The following is a 13,148-nucleotide window of genomic DNA, read 5'->3' as shown; positions in this document are numbered from 1 at the left end:
GATCATCCCTAAAGCCATCACCTCATTTGGCAGCCTTTCGTTCCAGTTCTCTGCTGCCTGTGACTGGAACGATTTGCAAAAATCGCTGAAGTTGGAGACTTTTATCTCCCTCACCAACTTCAAACATCTGCTATCTGAGTTGCTAACCGATCGCTGCAGCTGTACATAGTCTATCGGTAAAATAGCCCACCCAATTTTACCTACCTCATCCCCATACTGTTTATGTTTATTTACTTTTCTGCTCTTTTGCACACCAATGTCTCTACCTGTACATGACCATCTGATCATTTATCACTCCAGTGTTAATCTGCAAAATTGTAATTATTCGCCTACCTCCTCATGCCTTTTGCACACAATGTATATAGACTCTCTTTTTTTTCTACTGTGTTATTGACTTGTTAATTGTTTACTCCATCTGTAACTCTGTGTTGTCTGTTCACAATGCTATGCTTTATCTTGGCCAGGTCGCAGTTGTAAATGAGAACTTGTTCTCAACTAGCTTACCTGGTTAAATAAAGGGGAAATAAAATAAAAATAAAATAAAAATATGTGTCTGTATGTTTTCGTTTGTATGTGCATAAATACAAAAAACTATTCTATGTAGATTGAGATCGACTTTTCTCCCACCCAAAAAAAGAATGTTTTCTATTTGACAATTTGTATTTTTTTTACTCAAACCACCCGTGACCCACATTGAATTGGGCCATATGTTTGACATCCCTGATTTAGTGCAAAGTGAGTTTAGGACCATTGGGCCGACGGCAACTTGAGCTCATGCTGAAAAGGCAGAATGGCAATATGAGTGTGTGGAAGAAGGATAGAATAGAGTGGGCTATAGTCTGCCTTGATTCAGGTACAGTAGCCTACAGTAGGCCACATTTGGCTGGACTGGGTGGTCCTTGATGACAAGGCCAGGTCCTGTCTATCAAAGATATGTAATTTGCTTCCTTTCCTGGTCTGACCTCTTGTCTTTTCTCCATTTTCTCCATCTCTCTCCACTGTTTGGTCCATCCCTCCCTTTCTCCATCCCTTTCCAGACCTCTCTGTTTCAATGCTCAGTCCCCATAGGAGGCTGCCTCTCCCTCTCCTCCCTCTCTCTCCCCTCCCTTTCTCCCACATCTGGCTAGGCAGCTGTGGCTGGCTAGGGTTCAGTGAGGGAGGGGCAGGGGTGGGGGGAGTAGGGTTGAAGGGTTGGCAGGGCTATCGGTTGCTTAGCCCAGTGCTCTGTTAAAAAACAGGTTGAGCTTTCTTGACACAAAAAAAAGTGAACCGCACAAAAAGTTCAAACTAAATCTCCTTAGTCTCTCTCAGCCTGTCTATCAAAGTGCCTCCCTGTGCACTATTAAACTATTTTAAACAGCCGAGCAGGGAGAGAAGGAGACGGAGAGAAGGAGAAAGGGAGAGAGGGAGAGTGGGGGATAGGGGAAAAGGAGAGGGGAGAGTGGTAAGGTCAATGTTCTCAATATCTGATTTCTACATGTTAAATACATGAATCAATCTAACCCCGGGGCGCTTTGTTTAAAACTGAGCAGACCAGAGAGCGAGGGAAGAGGTGGAGGGACATATGAAAATGGGACATGGTATGATGTTGTTGCCAGTATCACATGGAAGCTCTTTCCTCTTCCTTCTGAGGTCAGTGTGATGACCATACATGGCTACTATGTGCGGTAGCCTATGTACAGTAGTGCATTTCCTTTTTCCAAAGAAGTGCACTACACAGGGAATATGGTGCCATTAGGAATGCTGTGTGGCCACAGGTGATGGTATCCACAGGTGATGGTATCCACAGGTGATGGTATCCACAGGTGATGGTATCCACAGGTGATGGTATCCACAGGTGATGGTATCCACATCAAATCTAACTGTATTTGTCGCATGCGCCGAATACAACAGGTGTAGACCTTACAGTGAAATGCTGAATACAAGCCCTGAACCAACAGTGCAGGTCAGGAAATACAGTTCATAAAAAATAATAAAAAGTAACACATTAAAATAACAATAACGAGGCTATTTACAGGGGGTACCGGTACAGAGTCAATGTGCGGGGGTACAGGTTAGTCGAGGTAACTTGTACATGTTGGTAGGGGCGAAGTGACTATGAATAGATGATAAACAACAAGTAGCCGCAGTGTAAAAACCAAGGGGGGGCGGGTATCAATGTATATAGTCCGGGTGGCCATTTGATTAATTGTTCAGTAGTCTTATGGCTTGGGGGTAGAAGCTGTTAAGGAACCTTTTGGACCTAGACTTGGCGCTCCGGTACTGCTTGCTGTGAGGTAGCAGAGGGAACAGTCTATGACTTGGGGGACTGGAGTCTTGGAAAAGTGTTAAACAAATCAAAATGTATTTTATATATGAGATTCTTCAAAGTATCCACCCTTTGCCTGCACACTCACAACATGCCATTTGGGACTATGCAGTGCCTCATTGTGTCCGACATTCTTGGATGTCATCTGCGTTACCTTTATGCCACCCCACTACCCCCTCCCCCCACCCCCCACCCTCTACCCCTTCACTCTGCCGTCTTTTGTTTCTCCTGACCCTGTGTGCCAGTTCCTTTGTACTCCAACTGAAGTGCATGACCCTTCAGGGTTCACATGTGGACAGAGGCTTCTCTTAGGGAGTGAGCACTCTCTCTATGCATGCCGTCGACTGTCTCACGTGAGCTTCTTGCAATTCTTTCCAACTCATTTGATGGCCAGTTTCACTGTCTGTGGAGCCAAATAAACATTTGGCTGAGAGAGAGAGAGAAAGAGAAAGAGAAAGAGAAAGAGAAAGAGAAAGAGAAAGAGAAAGAGAAAGAGAAAGAGAGAGCGAGAGAAAGAGAAAGAGAAAGAGAGAGAGAGAGAGAGAGAGAGAGAGAGAAAGAGAGAGAGAGAAAGAGAAAGAGAGAGAGAGAGAAAGAGAAAGAGAAAGAGAAAGAGAGAGAGAGAGAGAGAGAGGAAGAGAGAGAGAGAGAGAGAGAGAGAAAGGGTGAGGGAGAGAGAGAGAGAGAGAGAGGAAGAGAGAGTGAGAGAGAGAGAGAGAGAGAGAGGGTGAGGGAGAGAGAGAGAGATATGGGCCAATATGGTGAGAGAGAGAGTAGGAAGTGAGAGCGGGGAAAGAGCCAGAAGGCTAGAAGGGAGTGTGTGGGTGTGTGTGTGTGTGTGTGTGTTTGTGTGTGTGTGTTCGCTGTGGGGGAAGGTGAACCCGGCCTACTCTCGGTACAGGAAGCCCCTGATTAGTGCTAACGAGAATTGCAGGCCATATTAATGCAGCAACACACCTCTCTCTCCCTCCTGCCATCTGCAGCCCCAGCACTCTCTGGTAGACATCATAAACCCACTGCAAAGCCCCGAGACACACCAGAACACTGACGGGGACGGGGACTGGGACGGGACGGGGGGGACTGCCACGCAATCACTGCTCCTCTCTGTAGGACCCTTGCCAACACAGTAACACACAGGAACATACACACACTGGAACCTATACATGGACAAATACAGACACACACACACTAACTAAATAGCAGAGCACGCCGGCAAACAGACTCACACACACTTTTCATTTTCATAATAAATCAACAGCCATTATTTTCATAAAAGAACAATCATAGAGCTGAGATCAAAGGATAGAGAAAGTGAGAGGATGGAGGGATGTATAGATGGAGTTACAGAGAGATGGAGAGATCAAGAGATGGAGTTATGGAGAGATGGAGCTATAGAGAGATGGAGAGATGGAGTTATAGAGAAATGGAGAGATGGAGTTAAAGAGATATGGAGAGATGGAGTTAAAGAGAGATGGAGAGATGGAGTTCTAGAGAGACGGAGTTATAGAGAGAGGGAGTTATAGAGAGATGTAGAGATGGAGTTATAGAGAGATGGAGAGATGGAGTTATAGAGAGATGGAGTTATACAGAAATTGAGAGATGGAGTAATAGAGAGATGGAGAGATAGCGTTATAGAGAGATGGAGTTAAGGAGAGATGGAGTTATAGAGAGATGGAGTTATACAGAAATTGAGAGATGGAGTAATAGAGAGATGGAGAGATGGAGTTATAGAGAGATGGAGTTAAGGAGAAATTGAGTTATAGAGAGATATAGAGATGGAGTTATAGAGGGATGGAGAGATGGAGCTATAGAGAGATGGATTTATAGAGAGATGGATTTATAGAGAGATGGAGTTAAGGAGAAATTGAGTTATAGAGAGATATAGAGATGGAGTTATAGAGGGATGGAGAGATGGAGCTATAGAGAGATGGATTTATAGAGAGATGGAGGGTTGGAGAGATGGAGCTATAGAGAGATGGATTTATAGAGAGATGGAGGGTTGGAGAGATGGAGTTATAGAGAGATTGAGTTATAGAGAGATGGAGGGATGGAGAGATGGAGTTATAAGGAGACGGAGAGATGGAGTTATAGAGAGATGGAGAGAAGGAGATATAGGGAGATGGAGAGATGGAGTTATAGAGAGATGGAGTTATAGAGAGATGGAGAGATGGAGTTATAGAGAGATGGAGTTATAGAGAGATGGAGAGATGGAGTAATAGAGAGATGGAGTTATAGAGGGATGCAGAGATGGAGTTATAGAGAGATGGAGTTATAGAGTGATGGAGTTATGGAGAGATGGAGGAATGGAGTTATAGAGAGATGGAGAGATGGAGTAATAGAGAGATGGAGTTATAGAGGGATGCAGAGATGGAGTTATAGAGAGATGGAGTTATAGAGTGATGGAGTTATGGAGAGATGGAGGAATGGAGTTATAGAGAGATGGCAAGATGGAGTTATAGAGGGATGGAGGGATGAATTTATAGAGAGATGGAGGGACGGAGGGATGGAGTTATGTAGAAATGGAAGGATGTATAGATGAAGATATAGAGAGATGGAGGGATCTATAGATGGAGATATAGAGAGATGGAGTGGTGGAGGGATGGATTTATAGAGAAATGGAGTGATGGAGTTATAGAGAGACGGAGATATGCAGTTATAGAGAAATGGAGAGATGGAGTTATAGAGAGATGGAGAGACGGAGTTATAGAGAGATGGAGTTATAGAGAGATGGAGTTGTAGAGAGATGGAGTTATAGAGAGATGGAGTTATATAAAGATGGTGGGATGGAGAGATGGAGTTATAGAGAGATGGAGTTATAGAGAGATGGAGTTGTAGAGAGATGGAGAGAAGGAGTTATAGAGACATTTAGATTGAGTTATAGAGAGATGGAGAGATGAAGTTATAGAGAGATGGAGAGATTGAGTTATAGAGAGAAATAGAGATGGAGTTATAGAGAGATGGATAGATGGAGTTATTTAGAGATGGAGATAGGGTGTTATAGAGAGATGGAGTTATACAGAAATTGAGAGATGGAGTAAAATAGAGATGGAGAGATGGAGTTATAGAGAGATGGAGTTATAGATAGATGGAGAGATGGAGTTATAGAGAGATGGAGTTATAGAGAGATGGAGTTATAGAGAGATGGAGTTATAGAGAGATGGAGTTATAGAGAGATGGAGAGATGGAGTTACAGAGAGATGGAGTTATTGAGTTATAGAGAGATGTAGAGATGGAGTTATAGAGAGATGGAGAGATGGAGTTATTTAGAGATGGAGAGATGGAGTTATTTAGAGATGGAGAGATGGTGTTATAGAGAGATGGAGAGAGGATTATATAGAGAGATTGAGTTATAGAGAGATATAGAGATGGAGTTATTTAGAGATGGAGAGATGGTGTTATCGAGAGATGGAGAGAGGATTATATAGAGAGATGGAATTATATAGAGATAGAGTTATAGAGAGATGGGGAGATGGAGTTTGAGAGAGATGGAGGGATGGATAGATGGAGTTATAGAGAGATGGAGAGATGGAGTTAGAGAGAGATGGAGAGATTAAGTTATAGAGAGATGGAGAGATGGAGTTATAGAGAGATGGAGAGATGGAGTTATAGAGAGATGGAGAGATGGAGTTATAGAGATGTAGTTATAGAGCTATGAAGAGATGGTTATAGAGAGATGGAGTTGTAAAGAAATGGATAGATGGAGTTGTAGAGAGATGGAGAGAGATGGAGTTATAGAGAGATGGAGAGATGGAGTTATAGAGATGGAGAGATGGAGTTGTAGAGAGATGGAGAGATGGAGTTATAGAGCGATGGAGTTAAAGAGAGACGGAGAGATAGAGTTATAGAGAGATGGAGAGATGGAATTATAGAGAGATGGAGTTATAGAAAGATGGAGCAATAGAGAGTTGGAGCTGTAGAGAGATATATAGATCAAGTTATAGAGAGATGGAGTTATAGAGAGATATATAAATCAAGTTATAGAGAGATGGAGGGATGGAGTTTTAGAGAGATGGCAAGATGGAGTTATAGAGGGATGGAGGGATGGAGTTATAGAGAGATGGAGGGATGGAGTTATGGAAAAATGGAGGGATGGAGTTTTAGAGAGATGTCAAGATGGAGTTATAGATGGATGGAGGGATGGAGTTATAGAGAGATGGAGGGATGGAGTTATGGAGAGATGGAGGGATGTATAGATGAAGATATAGAGAGATGGAGAGATCTATAAATGGAGATATAGCGAGATGGAGTGGTGGAGGGATGGATTTATAGAGAAATTGAGTGATGGAGTTATAGAGAGATGAAGGGACTAAGTTATTGAGAGATGGAGTTATAAAGAAATGGAGAGATGGAGTTATAGAGAGATGGAGAGATGGAGTTATAGAGAGATGGAGAGATGGAGTTATAGAGAGATGTATTTATAGAAAGATGGAGTGATGGAGTTATAGAGAGATGGAGTTGTAGAGAGATGGAGTTATAGAGAGATGGAGAGAAGTAGATATAGAGATATGGAGTTATAGAGAGATGGAGAGATGGAGTTGTAAAGAAATGGATGGATGGAGTTGTAGAGAGATGGAGTTATAGAGAGACAGGGAGAGATGGAGTTATAGAGAGATGGAGTTATAGAGAGACGGAGAGATGGAGTTATAGAGAGATGGAGAGATGGAATTATAGAGAGATGGAGTTATAGAAAGATGGAGCAATAGAGAGTTGGAGCTGTAGAGAGATATATAGATCAAGTTATAGAGAGATGGAGTTATAGAGAGATATATAAATCAAGTTATAGAGAGATGGAGGGATGGAGTTTTAGAGAGATGGCAAGATGGAGTTATAGAGGGATGGAGGGATGGAGTTATAGAGAGATGGAGGGATGGAGTTATGGAGAGATGGAGGGATGTATAGATGAAGATATAGAGAGATGGAGAGATCTATAGAGCTATGAAGAGATGGTTATAGAGAGATGGAGTTGTAAAGAAATGGATAGATGGAGTTGTAGAGAGATGGAGAGAGATGGAGTTATAGAGAGATGGAGAGATGGAGTTATAGAGATGGAGAGATGGAGTTGTAGAGAGATGGAGAGATGGAGTTATAGAGCGATGGAGTTAAAGAGAGACGGAGAGATAGAGTTATAGAGAGATGGAGAGATGGAATTATAGAGAGATGGAGTTATAGAGAGATGGAGCTATAGAGAGATGGTGCTGTAGAGAGATATATAGATGAAGTTATAGAGAGATGGAGGGATGGAGTTATGGAGAGATGGAGGGATGGAGTTTTAGAGAGATGTCAAGATGGAGTTATAGAGGGATGGAGGGATGGAGTTATAGAGAGATGGAGAGACGGAGGGATGGAGTTATGGAGAGATGGAGGGATGGAGTTATAGAGAGATGGAGGGATGGAGTTATGGAGCGATGGAGGGATGTATAGATGAAGATATAGAGAGATGGAGAGATCTATAAATGGAGATATAGCGAGATGGAGTGGTGGAGTGATGGATTTATAGAGAAATTGAGTGATGGAGTTATAGAGTTATAGAGTTATAGAGAGATGGAGGGATGGAGGGATGGAGGAATGGAGTTATGGAGAGATGGAGGGACGTATAGATGAAGATATAGAGAGATGGAGGGATCTATAGATGGAGATAGAAAGATGGAGTGGTGGAGGGATGGATTTATAGAGAAATGGAGTGATGGAGTTATAGAGAGATGAAGGGATGAAGTTATAGAGAGATGGAGAGATGGAGTTATAGAGAAATGGAGAGATGGAGTTCTAGAGAGATGGATTTATAGAGAGATGGAGAGAAGGAGATATAGAGAGATGGCATTATAGAGAGATGGAGCTATAGAGAGATGGAGCTGTAGAGAGATATATAGATGAAGTTATAGAGAGATGGAGAGATGGAATTATAGAGAGATGGCATTATAGAGAGATGGAGCTATAGAGAGATGGAGCTGTAGAGAGATATATAGATGAAGTTATAGAGAGATGGAGGGACGGAGGGATGGAGTTATGGAGAGATGGAGGGATGGAGTTTTAGAGAGATGTCAAGATGGAGTTATAGAGGGATGGAGGGATGGAGTTATAGAGAGATGGAGGGATGGAGTTATGGAGAGATGGAGGGATATATAGATGAAGATATAGAGAGATGGAGAGATCTATAGATGGAGATATAGCAAGATGGAGTGGTGGAGTGATGGATTTATATAGAAATTGAGTGATGGAGTTATAGAGAGATGAAGGGATTAAGTTATAGAGAGATGGAGTTATAGAGAGATGGAGAGATGGAGTTATAGAGAGATGGAGAAATGGAGTTATAGAGAAATGGAGAGATGGAGTTATAGAGAGATGGATTTATAGAAAGATGGAGTTATAGAGAGATGGTGTTGTAGAGAGATGGAGTTATAGAGAGATGGAGAGATGGAGATATAGAGAGATGGAGTTCTAGAAAGATGGAGAGATGGAGTTATAGAGAGATGGAGTTATAGAGAGATGGTGAGATGGAGTAACAAAGAGATGGAGTTAAAGAGGGATGGAGAGATGGAGTTATAGAGAAATGGAGAGATGGAGTTATAGAGAGATGGAGATATTGAGCTATAGAGAGATATAGAGATGGAGTTATAGAGAGATGGAGAGATGGAGTTGTAAAGAAATGGATAGATGGAGTTGTAAAGAGATGGAGTTATAGAGAGATGGCGTAACAGAGAGATGGAGTTATAGAGAGACAGGGAGAGATGGAGTTATAGAGAGATGGAGTTATAGAGAGATGGATCTATAGAGAGATGGAGCTGTAGAGAGATATATAGATCAAGTTATAGAGAGATGGAGGGATCGAGTTTTAGAGAGATGGCAAGATGGAGTTATAGAGGGATGGAGGGATGGACTTATAGAGAGATGGAGGGATGGAGGGATAGAGTTATGGAGAGATGGAGGGATGTATAGATGAAGATATAGAGAGATTGAGGGATCTATAGATGGAGATAGAGAGATGGAGTGGTGGAGGGATGGATTTATAGAGAAATGGAGTGATGGAGTTATAGAGAGATGAAGGGATGAAGTTATAGAGAGATGGAGAGATGGAGTTATAGAGAGATGGAGAGAAGGAGATATAGAGAGATGGAGTTCTAGAAAGATGGAGAGATGGAGTTATAGAGAGATGGAGAGATGGAATATTATAGAGAGATGTAGTTATAGAGAGATGGACGGATGGAGAGATGGAGTTACAGAGAGATGAAGTTATATAGAGATGGAATTATAGAGAGATGGAGAGATAGAGTTATAGAGAGATGTAGTAATAGAGAGATGGAGAGATGGAGTTGTAGAGAGATGGAGATATGTAGTTATAGAGAGATGGAGAGATGGAGTTATAGAGAGATGGAGAGATGGAGTTATAGAGAGATGGAGTTATACAGAAATTGAGAGATGGAGCAATAGAGAAATGGAGAGATGGAGTTATAGAGAGATGGAGTTTTGAGAGATTGAGTTATAGAGAGATGGGGAGATGGCGTTATAGAGAGATGGAATTATAGAGAGATATACAGATGGAGTTATAGAGAGATGGAGAGATGAGTTATTTAGAGATGGGGAGATGGAGTTATCGAGAGATGGAGTTATAGAGAGATGGAGAGATGGTGTTATAGAGAGATGGAGATATTGAGTTATAGAGAGATATACAGATGGAGTTATAGAGAGATGGAGAGATTAGTTATTTAGAGATGGGGAGATGGAGTTATAGAGAGATGGAGTTATAGATAGATGGAGTTATAGAGAGATGGAGAGATGGTGTTATACAGAGATGGAGTTATAGAGAGATGGAGTTATAGATAGATGGAGTTATAGAGAGATGGACAGATGGAGAGATGGAGTTATAGATAGATGGAGTTATAGAGAGATGGTGTTATAGAGAGATGGAATTACAGAGAGATGGACAGATGAGGTTATAAAGAGATGGAGTTATAGAGCGATGGAGATATGGAGTTATAGAGAGATGGAGCGATGGAGTTATAGAGAGATGACAAGATGGAGTTATAGAGAGATGGAGAGATTGAGTTATAGAGAGATTGAGTTATAGAGAGATGGAGAGACGGAGTTAAGGAGAGACGGAGTTATAGAGAGATGGAGCGCTGGAGTTATACAGAGATGGAGAGATGAAGTTATAGAGAGATGGAGTTATAGAGAGATGGAGGGATGGAGAGATGGATTTATAGAGAGATGGATTGATGGAGATGGAGTTACAGAGAGATGGAGTTATAGAGAGATGGAGTTACAGAGAGATGGAGAGATGGAGTTACAGAGAGATGGGGAGATTCAATTATAGAGAGATGGAGAGATGGAGTTACAGAGAGATGGAGTTACAGAGAGATGGAGAGATGGAGTTACAGAGAGATGGAGAGATGGAGTTATAGAGAGATGGAGAGATGGAGTTAGAGAGAGATGGAGAGATGGAGTTATAGAGAGATGGAGTTATCGAGAGATGGAGGGATGGAGAGATGGATTTATAGAGAGATGGATTTATAGAGAGATGAAGGGATGGAGAGATGGAGTTACAGAGAGATGGAGAGATGGAGTTATAGAGAGATGGAGTTACAGAGAGATGGAGAGATGGAGTTACAGAGAGATGGAGAGATGAAATTATAGAGAGATGGAGAGATGGAGTTATAGAGAGATGGAGTTACAGAGAGATGGAGAGATGGAGTTACAGAGAGATGGAGATATTGAGTTATAGAGAGATGTACAGATGGAGTTATAGAGAGATGGAGAGATTAGTTATTTAGAGATGGGGAGATGGAGTTATAGAGAGATGGAGTTATAGATGGATGGAGTTATAGAGAGATGGAGAGATGGTGTTATACAGAGATGGAGTTATAGAGAGATGGAGTTATAGATAGATGGAGTTATAGAGAGATGGACAGATGGAGAGATGGAGTTATAGATAGATGGAGTTATAGAGAGATGGTGTTATAGAGAGATGGAATTACAGAGAGATGGACAGATGAGGTTATAAGGAGATGGAGTTATAGAGAGATGGAGAGATAGAGTTGTAGAGAGATGGAGATATGGAGTTATAGAGAGATGGAGCGATGGAGTTATAGAGAGATGACAAGATGGAGTTATAGAGAGATGGAGAGATTGAGTTATAGAGAGATTGAGTTATAGAGAGATACAGAGATGGAGTTATAGAGAGATGGAGAGACGGAGTTAAGGAGAGACGGAGTTATAGAGAGATGGAGCGCTGGAGTTATACAGAGATGGAGAGATGGAGTTATAGAGAGATGGAGTTATAGAGAGATGGAGGGATGGAGATATGGATTTATAGAGAGATGGATTGATGGAGATGGAGTTACAGAGAGATGGAGTTATAGAGAGATGGAGTTACAGAGAGATGGAGAGATTAAATTATAGAGAGATGGAGAGATGGAGTTACAGAGAGATGGAGTTACAGAGAGATGGAGAGATGGAGTTACAGAGAGATGGAGAGATGGAGTTATAGAGAGATGGAGAGATGGAGTTAGAGAGAGATGGAGTTATAGAAAGATGGAGCGCTGGAGTTATAGAGAGATGGAGAGATGGAGTTATAGAGAGATGGAGTTATCGAGAGATGGAGGGATGGAGAGATGGATTTATAGAGAGATGGATTTATAGAGAGATGAAGGGATGGAGAGATGGAGTTACAGAGAGATGTAGAGATGGAGTTATAGAGAGATGGAGTTACAGAGAGATGGAGAGATGGAGTTACAGAGAGATGGAGTTACAGAGAGATGGAGAGATGGAGTTATAGAGAGATGGAGAGATGGAGTTAGAGAGAGATGGAGTTACAGAGAGATGGAGAGATGGAGTTATAGAGAGATGGGGAGATGGAGTTACTGAGAGATGCAGAGATGGAGTTATAGAGAGATATAGATGGAGAGATGGAGTTATAGATAGATGGAGTTATAGAGAGATGGTGTTATAGAGAGATGGAATTACAGAGAGATGGACAGATGAGGTTATAAAGAGATGGAGTTATAGAGAGATGGAGAGATAGAGTTGTAGAGAGATGGAGATATGGAGTAATAGAGAGATGGAGCGATGGAGTTATAGAGAGATGACAAGATGGAGTTATAGAGAGATGGAGAGATTGAGTTATAGAGAGATACAGAGATGGAGTTATAGAGAGATGGAGAGACGGATTTAAGGAGAGACGGAGTTATAGAGAGATGGAGCGCTGGAGTTATAGAGAGATGGAGAGATGGAGTTATAGAGAGATGGAGTTATAGAGAGATGGAGGGATGGAGAGATGGATTTATAGAGAGATGGATTGATGGAGATGGAGTTACAGAGAGATGGAGTTATAGAGAGATGGAGTTACAGAGAGATGGAGAGATGGAGTTACAGAGAGATGGAGAGATTAAATTATAGAGAGATGGAGAGATGGAGTTACAGAGAGATGGAGAGATGGAGTTACAGAGAGATGGAGAGATGGAGTTATAGAGAGATGGAGAGATGGAGTTAGAGAGAGATGGAGAGAAGGAGTTATAGAGAGATGGAGTTATAGAGAGATGGAGTTATCGAGAGATGGAGGGATGGAGAGATGGATTTATAGAGAGATGGATTTATAGAGAGATGGAGGGATGGAGAGATGGAGTTACAGAGAGATGGAGAGATGGAGTTATAGAGAGATGGAGTTACAGAGAGATGGAGAGATGGAGTTACAGAGAGATGGAGAGATGAAATTATAGAGAGATGGAGAGATGGAGAGAGATGGAGAGATTAAGTTATAGAGAGATGGAGAGATGGAGTTAGAGAGAGATGGAGTTACAGAGAGATGGAGAGATGGAGTTATAGAGAGATGGAGAGATGGAGTTACTGA

The sequence above is a fragment of the Oncorhynchus mykiss genome, chromosome 24, assembly GCF_057628025.1.
Source record: "Oncorhynchus mykiss isolate SJ-2025 chromosome 24, ASM5762802v1, whole genome shotgun sequence".
NCBI lineage: Eukaryota > Metazoa > Chordata > Actinopteri > Salmoniformes > Salmonidae > Oncorhynchus > Oncorhynchus mykiss.
This window is presented reverse-complemented; position numbering follows the sequence as displayed.